Below are 12,177 nucleotides of genomic sequence, written 5' to 3' on the forward strand. Positions count from 1 at the left end.
TGTCAAACACATGAGCTACAGTGCCTGTCAGGTTTCATCCATCGACATATTAGACTGTTTGATGACGCTTTCTAATGCTTCGAGATTGCTGCAGCAATGCATAAGCATAATGTATAAGCCTCTGCCTGAGTGTAGCCTTACTCCATTTCTAGTACATCCGGTAAACACAAAGCATTCATTTTGAATCTGAGTGTAATTTTGTGTAATATCTGTTAATTTTGAAGAATCATACACTTAATGTTTTTGTCAAGGAAAAAAAGACAACTTATCAACTGTAGCACCTCCCCTGTGTCTCCTTTCATTGCTCTTATTAATAAACTTTACAGACAAGTGTGAGCAGGGTATAAATCCCAGGTTTAGTATCAGAAAATCTTTTTTTTTTTTCTTTTGGATGCTGGGAGGGACCCTTATTGGGGGGCAAACAAAGACAAAAAGCATGACTTTCAGGTTGCTGCTGGAGCAAATTTTCATTAGATTATCGCTGCAAGTCAATATTAGAATATCATGTTGTTTTCTTTTAGTGAGCTTCATCCCAAACATCAGAGCTAAAAGGGATCAAGGTCGCAAAGTGGAGGGGAGCATGTGATTTGGTCAGGAGAAACTAAGAGCTGAAGGCCTTCCAAGCTTAGGTGTTATTGCCAAATTGGAAGAGCAGTTCATGAGGAGTTTCGAGTTTACTGTGAGCCTTTCAGAGAAAATGTTTTCTAATCAGATTAATACAGGAAGAGCGTGTGAGTCAGAAGGATGTGTATGCGATGTGAACTTTTGATCTTACGTGTATGCTTAAGATGTAACGCACTGACAGACTAATGCCACATGTCTAGTTTATCTAGATTACTGTAGTAGCGATGCTGGGTACAGATGGGCACTAACAGCTTTAGCAACACCAGTTCTCACTTATTATTAAGGTACTATATGTAAACTTGAGACTTGTAGCATTTTTGCCTCGAAGTAAACTTCTTTTAATCATTATAATCTGGAAATACAAAGTGAGTTTAATAATAATAACAATGTTCTCTTTTTCGTTTCCTAAAATTAGTGATTTAAATGTACATAAAAATATCTGCTTGTACAAATAACAGGCGAATCTTCTTTCAATCTGAGCTACAAACAAACTATTGTGGATTTAATCATGAATCACGCCCATCTTAGCCGTCCAATCTGCACAGTCACTTTAAATTGTTTACTTCTGAGCTCTGATCACATCTGTGTGAAACAAAAGTGCTGTTATGTAACTTTCCCTACTGTCCTGCTAATGCTGCTGCCGTTTCCCACAAAACAAGGTTTTACTGAGCACCTCAAGTACAGCATGTTGCTTTGTGAGGGCAGAGCCTGATGCCCTCAGCCAAGTCAAACAATCTCAAAACAAAAGTACTTTTAATCAGAGAGATCTGAAACTTTAGGTACTTTCTCTATGGCTTCGCCTTTACTTAAGTAACTGTTTCCAGCCAATCAGGACTCATTACGAGTTTGTCTTGTTCTCTTTTAGAGAGCTAGATAGACAGATATAATATGAGATGTTTTCTTTAAAGACTATTTCAAATAATGAGGTTAGCATAAGTAAAGTAATCCCCGTGAGGCGCAAGCTCTGAATACTCAAAGCCTGCATGAAAACCTAGTTTACGATGACTTGCAGAGCTCCTCTAGTGGAGTCCATGAAATGTGTATATAGAGCTAGAAAGAGGCATAATAAATCCCCTTTACTATGCAAGTCTTGAAAAGAATAGATTCTTTTGTTCACACAAAAAAAGCAAAAAACTATTTAAAATTTTACATTAATTAAAAATTCAGTTTCTTCTATCCACTTAATATTAAATCAGGAATGTACCTGTACTTACATAGCATCTTTCTACCCAGCTGAGGACCTAAAGAGGTTTCTACTACAATTGTCATTCACCCAATCACACACACATTCATACACCACTTACATCTATGCCTAAGAGCTTTCTAACATTCACATACGCTCCAGTGGATGCAACATGAGATTCAGCATCTCGCCCAAGGTTACTTCAGCATGTGGACTGAAGAAGTCAGGGATCGATCCACTGACTTTCATTCGGTAGATATTCTGCTCTGCCACCCAGGACCAGTGGGTCCACCAGTGAGCCCACTTTACAAGTAGGGCTGTGCGATATGACCAAAATCTCATATCCCGATATAAGAATTCTATCGTCCGATAACGATATAAATCACAAAAATGTAACATTTTCTGTAAATTCTGTGAATCTCGGGCAGCTCGACTTGCGGGAAGTGTTTCCAGCTGTGCGTCATGTAGCTGGAGTCGAGTTTTTTAACCGATGCATGAAACGATACATTTTTAGACATAAGTTTTAACGGCTGCCGTTTTCTTTCTCAAACGTTAGAAAGCCTATTCTAACGTTTGAGTCTAAGGTTTATTTTTTAGCACCTGGACGCTCTTTTTTACTTCTCATCCGTAAATAATCTGCTCTTTCAAGTGATTCAGTTTATTTTGAAAAGTCTCAACAGGATCTTGAGCTTTATTGTGAAAGGTTTACGTGAAACATAAACAAGCGGACACGCGATGGTGTTACCGTTGTTGTTGCTAAACACATAGAAACAAGCGCTTGTCTGTCTGTAGTGTGGTATATTATTAAATATAAGAGAAAGAGAGAACTTTAAGAAATTAATATAGCCACTACAGTGACCATCAAAACGATGAAAAAAATATTGCCATAGCGTAAAATGAAATGATAGACTTTTTTATATCGTCATCCAATATATATTGTTATATCGAACAGCCCTATTTACAAGCACTCTTTAAGTAACTTAACTCTGTTAACATTTGTGAAGAGAAGACTAGTTTACGTTGTGTCACGGTAGCACAAAGCATTCACATGGTACTGCTGTCTACACACAGAAAAATCAGCTCTGCAGCAGTTTACTGTGTGTACTTCACACTATCATAACCCCTCAACCACATTGGGCTAGAGAGGAAATTCAAATGGTTCCTGAATGATGAGAATTACTTTTTCATTTTACAGCCAAACTTACAAAATAACTCCAGGCAGCATGTGTGATACTTGGGTGTTAAAGGATTAACAAGGAATGCAACTAAAGACTGAGCTAAGAGCTGGGGTTACAAGAGCTGCCAGAATCCGCTTCCATCATTCTGTCTGACTGACAACCATCCCATGAGAAACCTCCACAAACTGAGCTCTCACACGAACCTAACACAGGTGACAAAGGTGAAGCCATGGAGTTGAGAGTTGGGAATCCGCACCAACATGCCAACGGTGAGGAGATGGCAATCAAGGTTGAATGTGTGAAGACCAAACACACCCACAGCTGCACACTGAAGTCAGTCACCTGTATTAGGTATAACTGAGAGCATGGTTTGTGGAGGATATTCTATCAATAAAGTGGTGTGATGCAGAGAGATACTAAGCCTCATAACTTTGTGGCCAGCTTTCGCTGGCCAGAAGAAAAGTCGCTTAAATCCACTCCAAGAATTTCATCCATCAAGATGAAATAAAAATATGACATATTTTTGCTGTCATCACACTGTGCCCTGGTCCTGGGTCTAGTCCTGGATCTCTGAGGACTCCACCCAACACGATGTGTTTCAAAATTAGCCATTACACCTAATGAATTCACAAGGTAAATAATTTTATGCATTATTATTTAATGATCCACGACATACAGACTTAAAGCCGCCTATCTCAGTGATGCATAGAAAAGATGAGCTATGGCGGTACATACAGTACAACATAAACTTGTAACCCAACACTAAGGTTTATTTGCACAACGTGATAGAGCTATCGATTAATCCAAAGAAAAAAAATGTTCAAACATGCTTTCTTACCAGTCTGCATTCTCAACGACAACAGCTGCTTACAACTATTAGATCCAAATCCAACAAATTATTAGCAAGTAAGGTGAAAACTGTGGCAGCATAGCCAGAAAAAAAAAAGACTAAACCGGAGTAAAATAGTAGTTTTCTTTCTTAATAACTAAAAAAAGCTCAAAGGGGAAGTGAAAGCAACATCGCGGGGACCTGCACATGATGACTAAACATCAAATGACAGCAGCATTTTACGGAAAAACCTCGTGCAATGACGGCAAGGTGGACATATTTAATTATTAGTGTGCCTGACATGAGTGACATGAGGAAACACACTCCCCAATTTTTTCAGCGACACATCAGAAAACAGTTTAACCAACCCCCAGGGAATAATTATACCCTTTACACACAAGACAGTTCCTCCCACGATAATGACAGCGGTAATGTCAAGCACTTTAAAATAGAAACGCTTTTTGCGGATGTAGCTGTGTACATAAATAAATCAGGGAGGACACCCTAAAAGGTGTGCAGCTAGCTACAAAAACAGAGCGTCCCTCTACAATGCTTAGCATTAGGTTAGCATGGGTGGCTAGTCCGCTTCTCCCGGGTGTTTACCTTTATTTCTGCTTGCGCGTTTATCTCGTCCAGGAACTGAGCTGCTGACAGCGACATAGCTTTCCTCTACTGTAAGCTGTGTAAAGATACATATGCAAGTTCAAGGTTTTGATATACTACATTCCGTTAGAGCGGAGGGTTAAAAAACCCGACCGTAAACAGTTTAATCCTTCAGCTAGCTTCTTCTTTCAAGCGATAGCGCACACTTCCGCTACTCTACTTCCAGCTTCTGATTGGATAAAGCACCTGTCAATCGTCAGTTTTTCCGGAAGTGACTCAAGACGTAAACAGATCCACGTGACGGTACAATCATTTGCCGTTAACAGCCTTGTTCGGATGAGGGGGGCTTGCCAGGCTACATTTAGAGTTGCACTGCAGTGGCTTCAGAGATTTTAGAAGATTTCCTGCTAACAGAAGTCAAAATTGGAAGAAACCATATATTTTAAACCGGGGAAACAAACGGTTCTTCTTATCGCCACAGAAGTTAGCATCCGCCCCTCAGAATACAATGGACTCACTTTTAAAACTCTAGCACCCTCTAAAGAAAAAGGGGTGCATCTTTTCTTTTTTCAAAGGATCATTGGTTGTAGTTTTTATCTATTTGTACGTTTTTATACACATGCCAGAAAATAGTTGTGAAATAGAAAATAGTTGTCACTAAAAGTAAAGTACTGTATACATCACTGACTAAAACAATAAACGATTTATAATGAGAAATGCCACTTTAAGTAATATTTTCTATTTACCTTATCTCGCTTCTGATAAACCACAGCTACAACACATGACATATTAATTACACCATCTCATTAGACTGATCGTCAACGAGGGCAAGCACCTCTAGTAAAGCAGATGTTTTGGCTGTTTTCTCATCCAGATAACACAATGCCAAAGAAGAACAGTGATCTGAAAGAAACAATTGCTGCTGCCCATCAGCTTAGAAAGGATTTATAAAGGTATTTCCAAACAATTTGAAGGCAATCATTCCTGACTGAGAAGCTCATTAATTGGGCTAATTGGGCTTTAGGATGGTTACAGAGATCAAAAAAATATTAGACACAGATGTCAAAACAGAGGCACAGAAATATGCTTTTACCTTAACCTAATATTGGGGGTAAAGCGTTTACTACATGTTCACAACTTTGTTTTATGTGGCCAAACTTCGTCACTCTTCATACCATGATGGAAGATTGCTGGGGACGCAATGACAGGACACAGGTGAATGATTCAACAGGTTTAAATGATCAGTTTCAAGAGAATAATCAAAGGTGGTTTTCCAAAGACCAGGACTTCACTCAGGTAAGTATTCTGCATCTTTTCTGGAGTGTTGTGGTTCCAGAGTGAACAGGTGAGTCTCCAATTGAGACTGAGAGAGAGTGGGTCACGCAGATATTCAGGAAAGTTTCTAAACAGGCAGGAAGGAGGAAGAAAACAAGCAAGTAAGTCCCAAGATCAAGGTCAGCAAGTTGACAGGTAAGTGTTTTAAAGTAGAATGTGGCCCTGAGGTATACTGCCACATGGAGCAGAACAACAGTCTTCCAATAAGTGCAGAGGGCAGTAAGTGGAGATGGGACCACACCCTAGTCCTGGAAAAGTCACAACACACACACACACACAGAGAAAGAGAAAGAGAGAGAGAGAGAGGTAGAGACGAGTAGAATATAAAGAGTTGTAAAAAAGAAAGACAGTGGTTCTGCACCTAGAGGGAGGAGGGCACCATGACTCCAAATTGTAATTACCTAGATCTTAAACTGCTCTTTCATTTTCTACACCTATTTGCCTTTCCAAACCTACAGTTATGTTATTGTTTCCTTTCTGCCTCAAGCTAAGCCCAACCATAAAGGACAGGTTAGAGTCATGTGTTGATAGATGCACTGAAGGAGGCATGCCTGTTTCAGTTTTTTATCTTAGTGAATCTTCAGGGTAAGTGATGGGGCACATTACTCAAAGAAGTTCTGCTACCAGCATCTTTACAGGTGGCATATTCTTCCATAAAATCCATTGTGCAATTAATTGTTAAATAGAGGTTAATCTGTTTATTGACAGGAATAGAATCACATGAAGTCAGTATATTAGTAAATGGCTCCATAATGTAGTGGTTCACACAGTTGGCTAACAAGCAAAAGATCTCCAGTTAGTGCACAAATACCTTTGGGGATGCAAAATGAATGGCATCCAGTGTGTAGTTCTGCTAAATCAAAAATGGAGCTCCCTGCTGACCCTTTGAAAATGTTAATGACTAAATAACAAAGCCTGTTTCAAGTTTGTGTTACGCGTTTTAATTTTGTTTTATAACCAGGATAATAAAAAATGATGCCCTCTTCCATGTGCCAATTATGTGCCTTTGTCTAAAGCAACAATAGGACAGGCAAAGTGTGTGCATCATTTAGTAATAGCTTGTATGTGTCATGCATCATAAACATTAGGAAATGAATTCCATCTGAGGTGCATACAAGAATTGCTCACAGCAATACGCAGAAATCCATCCACACAAACACCAGCATGTAGAAAAATTTCCCCCCAAGCCACGAACAAGCTGAAACTTCAGCCTGTCATCTCAAATACCACCTCCAAAATTACTACCCAGGCCTAAAGTATCACACCAGTAAAGGGTATACTTTTCCTAATGAACACTTTTCATTTCTTTTTTTTCGTCTACTTAACGTCACAATTTAATCGGCAAGTAAAAAGTATTTATTACAAAACAGTTAAAACAGCTTTTACATATTTTTTAAGATCTAAGTTATTCCTCAGTAAAATAGGGGAACTACAGTGCTCCCTTCTCATTTTATCAACCAGCACGGAAGGATTAATATATAATTAAAATATTTTGGGGGATATCTTAGAAATATAAGAGTATTTATTAAATAAGTAATTTTTAAAAACGCATAAGAAAAAACTGAAACCTGCAATGGTTGAAGTTTTCATGGTTTAATTAAAAAGAAATACAAATGGACTTTTAAAAAAAATTTAAGAGGAGCATGTGTGGTCCATAAAAGCATCCACCTTTACAATCCTGTGGCTTTCTTTGTTTGATATATGTATGTCTCCACATTCAGACAGTATGTGTGTGTCCTGATTTGTGTCTATAAACAGGAATATTTATAAAATGTAGGTCGAGAATCTCGTTAAACTGTTTCATTTGGGTCAGCAGTGAACAAAAGGAAAACCAGGATCTCCTTTAGACTTTGAAAGGTCAAATGTAAATGGGCGGCCTCTTGTTAAACCTCACAGAACTATAAAATCCAGAAAACGTTTCACATTACTCCAACCTTGAACACACTTGGGCTGTTCTTTAGTTTCTCAATAAATAGCAGAGCAAAGAGCTGACATCAGAGTGCTGGGGGTCGGGGACGTGTTTCCAAACGAGCCCACGCAACCTTTTGTCTCGCGGCCGTCCCCTTCTTGGTTCGCTTGTGCACTTTAGCTGAAAACAAAAGAATGGCTGAGTGATGAAGTCAGGCTTACTGCTGACCTAAAGTTAAAGAAAATCAAGAATTAGAACAGCAACATGCTGATGTAGACCACACTGTGCTCATACTGCAGTGTCAGACAACAAATATTTAACTCCATCTGAACTTTGTGACCAAGAGTCACATGTGGTGACATCACTGTGAAAACAGAAGCAGGTCAGCTGTGTAGGTGACATCAATCAAATTCCAGTTTGGACTGTCACGTGCAGCCCAGATTTCTACTGCACCAGACTTTATAATGTACACAATGTAATCTTAACATTGTAATCTCAATGTAACCAGTCTAGAATGTTATATATTCTTAGTATTTCCATATTCTTTATAGGTAACAATTCAAGGATTTAATGTAACATAAAATAGAATTTCAAGTGATGAACTATCCCTTTACACTGTGTGGTAATTGGTTAATTAAAAGGTAGGGTGGTGCTATAGACTGCTGGGTGTGTCCAACAGATTGCAGATGATAAGGTATGACGTATGCTGGTGTGGAGAAGATGGAAAGGATTTAAAACTTGTTAATGGTCTAATGCTTTCTACCACAGAAGCTTTATTGAAGGATCCTGCACTGCACACTATCATTAATCATCTCACTTAAATGCAGGTGCTGAAATTAGTAGATCTTATGTCCGACTGCTACGCTAATACAGAAAAATCAAGATGTTACAATGTGAGTGAAAAATCAGTTACAGCTGTGTAAAATCTCTAGTTTGTCCTCATTATTTTTAGTAGGTGACACACACACACACACACACCTGTGTGCATCTTATAGTGTCGGCCTCGGTCCGGCTCACTTTGTCGTGTTGTTTTACATCTAACAACTCATTTAGTATATGAAAAAAACAAACAAACATCCACATTAGAGCTCTGTTTATAATGTAAGTAAATAAAAAGCATTCATTTTAAGTAAAGCAGTTCTTTACCCTTTCAGGTACATTCAGTATAATCCAGTCCATTTAGTCAAAAAAAGGTGGCGCTTTTCTCCATGTTACTGTATAATTACAACCACTGTGTGGCACCAAACTCTTGAATCATTTTATAATGATACTTTGTGTCCTCCCTGTGTTCAGTTTTTACATAACCTTTAAAAAAAAAACAAAAAAAAACATGCCACTTTAAGGCGTTGACTACAATCTGTGCTAGTTTAGTCGACATTTCTATTACAGATTGCAACGTTTCCACTAATAGAAGGACGAGGATTATGACTGCTGTTGTGCTTTTGCCTCAACTTCCACGTCTTTGTGCCATTGTTTCCGAGTGAACAAAGGCCTATGATGTGCCTTTTCAATACTGTGACAGGAGGATTGTTACCAGTCGCAGGACTTTGTACGTCTGTGACCAAACTGCAAACAATGGTATCTGTGCAGACTCTGCACACCTGCTGGTGTCCAACTGTACCCATGCAACTGGCTGGACTATGGCACTGAAACAGGTATGTCAGGCTTTTCTTCTGTGCTTCTCTGTAAAGTGTGTGGTTTTATGGTGAGTGCTGTAGAGGTAATTAGTTTTAGTTTTAGCTGTGGGTGGCGCTGTATGTTGCCACCACTTCCAGCCACCTGAATCTGCTGGGTTGGTTGCTTGAGAAGGGGACACATCCTGGGAAACCAGTGGGACTTCGTCCCTACTGACTGTGGTGCCAATCAACAGCACACCAAGACACCGGAAAGTGTCTCATCCAAGCAGCTGCAGAGAGCAGCCAAACCCTCAGCCTTGAACTCTTTATCACCAAAAGCATTTTGAGCTTGGCTTCTCGGGACCCTGGAGGCTGTAAACCTTTGAAAATTGCAGTTCAGCATGGTCACAAGGACTGTGCGCTCTTTGCAGCTGACAAGCTGGGCTCACTTGTATTTCTTAGAAATATGTGCCTTCCCATCGCATCCAAACACTTGCTGCAGTTGGGGCAAAACAAAGCAGCCTGCAATCGATCCCAGCACACTGCTGCTGCCTGCAGAGCCATGCTAGGGAGTAAATTATTGGTAGATGGCTTCAACCACCCAGGGAGCCTAAGACCAAACTAAGAACTGAAACAGAGACTTTACCCCCAGGCTTAGTGAGGCTGCCACCCTGTGTCTCTGCCTTTTATTAAAAAGAAGGACAGAAAGATTGAAGTCACGGATATAAAGTTATCCTGTAGAGCTGAAAATGTGTTTGTGAATGCAACATATTATGAGACAAAAGTCCAAGTCAGGACTGGCCTTGAATCAGGGATGACACAACTCAACATGTCACCATTGCACAGTTTTGTAACACACTTACAGTAACGGTTAAAGACAGTAGTTGCCATTTTTTTTAAAAGGAAGCAGCTGTAAAATAGTTTTAGGCAACAAGGCTATGTAACTGAAGGTGCTGTATATAACTGCAGTTGGACAACCCATCAGTACTTTACTTTAAGGCTGGAGACTGCATTGATATGGCTGTCACAGGGTTTCTATTAAGAGCAAATTTAGCATATCGCTGTTCACATAAATCAACTAAGAAAAACAACTACTGGGTGTCTTCTGAGTCACAATGAAATTTAAGAATGTAGTCTGTTTGATTTCATTTCTTTTAATGAAAGTGAAACACACTCAAAGACAAAAAAAACCACACTTTTTGATCAAGGATACAGAATTGAAATCATATTTTCAAAGGTTATAGCTAAAGTGTAGTTCTGGTCATTAAAAAAAAGAGGATTTTAAATGGGAATATAAAAACACCTTGATTTTGGGGGAAAAAAGTAAATGTTTTGTAAAACTGAGCAGCTGAAGATGGGTGCTTCACAAACCACCACAGGCTCAGCTGCAGGAGCTCCGTGTTGTCATTGATGAGCTGAGTACCAGTTGATACACTTACCCACAAAAGAGGGGCACACAGGTAGAGTGCAAATACGTAGATCATTCTGCTAAAGTGGTGTGACATTTATACCTCTGGCTGCATGTCTCTTGTGAAACACGCACTGTTAGAATTAAAAAGTATCCACTAAGAGGTCATTCAATGGAAATGTCTGTTTTTCTGTCCCTTAAAGAAATATTACACTTAAAAAATGGTAAATGGTAAATGGCCTGTATTTATATAGCGCTTTACTAGTCCCTAAGGACCCCAAAGCGCTTTACATATCCAGTCATCCACCCATTCACACACACATTCACAAATGCTTCAAAGTTACAAATTATTTATTTCCTAAAATGAAACAATGTTATTTGAACAAGTACACCTTCCATCACTTTGACAGTATTGGTTATTAAATCAGTTATACATCAATTCAAGCACAATATGAGTGCTTGTGGCCACAGCTTTGCTTTTATGTTAAAAATATTTTTTTTACCATTTAAAATGCAATATTTTTTTTAAATAAATATGACTGACACCATGTGGTTTGATGCCCTGTAGCAGCCATTTTGTAAAAGGCATTTTTCATGAAAATTGTCACTGGCATGTTCCCTTACATAACACTAGAGCCCTTACTTAATAACTGGATCTTGGTAACACCAGTGACTTTATTTGACTGTGCAAATAAACTTGATCAAAAGCTGTTCATGCAGTTCTTTCAAGCATCAATGGTTCTTAAAGTACTGTATACTGCAGCTGTGTGCCATATGTGTCCCCAGATGTGTGTCACTGGTGTTACTGTGTGTTTTCCCCCCGGCACATTAAACACAATAAATTGATAATTTTACATCTATCAATTTTTTTTAGACTTCAGGGTTAAGATCAAAAGGAGTCCATCATTACTCATTTTTAACTCTTATTCTAATAATTTCATTGTTGTAGCAAATAAATGTCACACTTTTAACAAAGCTGATTGAAAATGGTAATCTCATCCGGATTTGTTGCGTTCCTCTTCTTCTGTGACTAAATGTGCTGAGAGATTGAAGAAGTAATATTTCCTGAGGTTTTAAATGCCTTTCATCGTACTCCTGTTGAAGCATGTAAATTATGTAGAAAGTGTTGTTGGTGAAAGTGAAGTGTCATTTTTTCTTATTTAACTGTTTTCAAGACACTTTTGTTGCTTTTTGCTTTCTTTATTTCTTTCTCTTTTTTAAATAAAGCAAGCAATTGATCAGAGTTGCCGAAGGAGTAAGGTAAATGTACAAAAATTATTTAAAAAATCATTAAATCATTAAAATCATTAAGCTGTCATTTTTGAGAATATGTGAAGTCAAAAAGTTATATTGTAATATTGTTGTAGTGTTTAAAAATGTGAAAAATAAATACATTTTAGCACGTTTATGTAGAATTGACCCTATCAATTAAAGGTGACAGCCTACGTTATTTTTAGATAATTATAATCTCGTTATTGTTATGGGGTTTTGT

The 12,177-nt window shown here is 38.5% G+C and overlaps 1 protein-coding gene across 2 annotated transcripts in view; it reads right to left on the reverse strand.

Annotated features, from left to right (window-relative positions):
- The window catches only part of rnf13 (ring finger protein 13), a 39,919-nt gene extending 35,284 nt beyond the window's left edge, over nucleotides 1-4,635 (reverse strand). The window contains exon 1 of one of the 2 annotated variants that reach the window (XM_004561964.4): nucleotides 4,418-4,635. The gene's annotated coding sequence lies outside the window, so the exon portion shown is untranslated. Of the gene's footprint in view, nucleotides 1-3,823; nucleotides 3,966-4,417 lie in introns of those variants that run through there. The other variant, XM_076874392.1, reaches the window with a different exon arrangement.
- Nucleotides 4,636-12,177: the final 7,542 nt, after the last annotated feature.

Source organism: Maylandia zebra, linkage group LG15 (assembly GCF_041146795.1).
Source record: "Maylandia zebra isolate NMK-2024a linkage group LG15, Mzebra_GT3a, whole genome shotgun sequence".
In the NCBI taxonomy this organism is placed as follows: domain Eukaryota; kingdom Metazoa; phylum Chordata; class Actinopteri; order Cichliformes; family Cichlidae; genus Maylandia; species Maylandia zebra.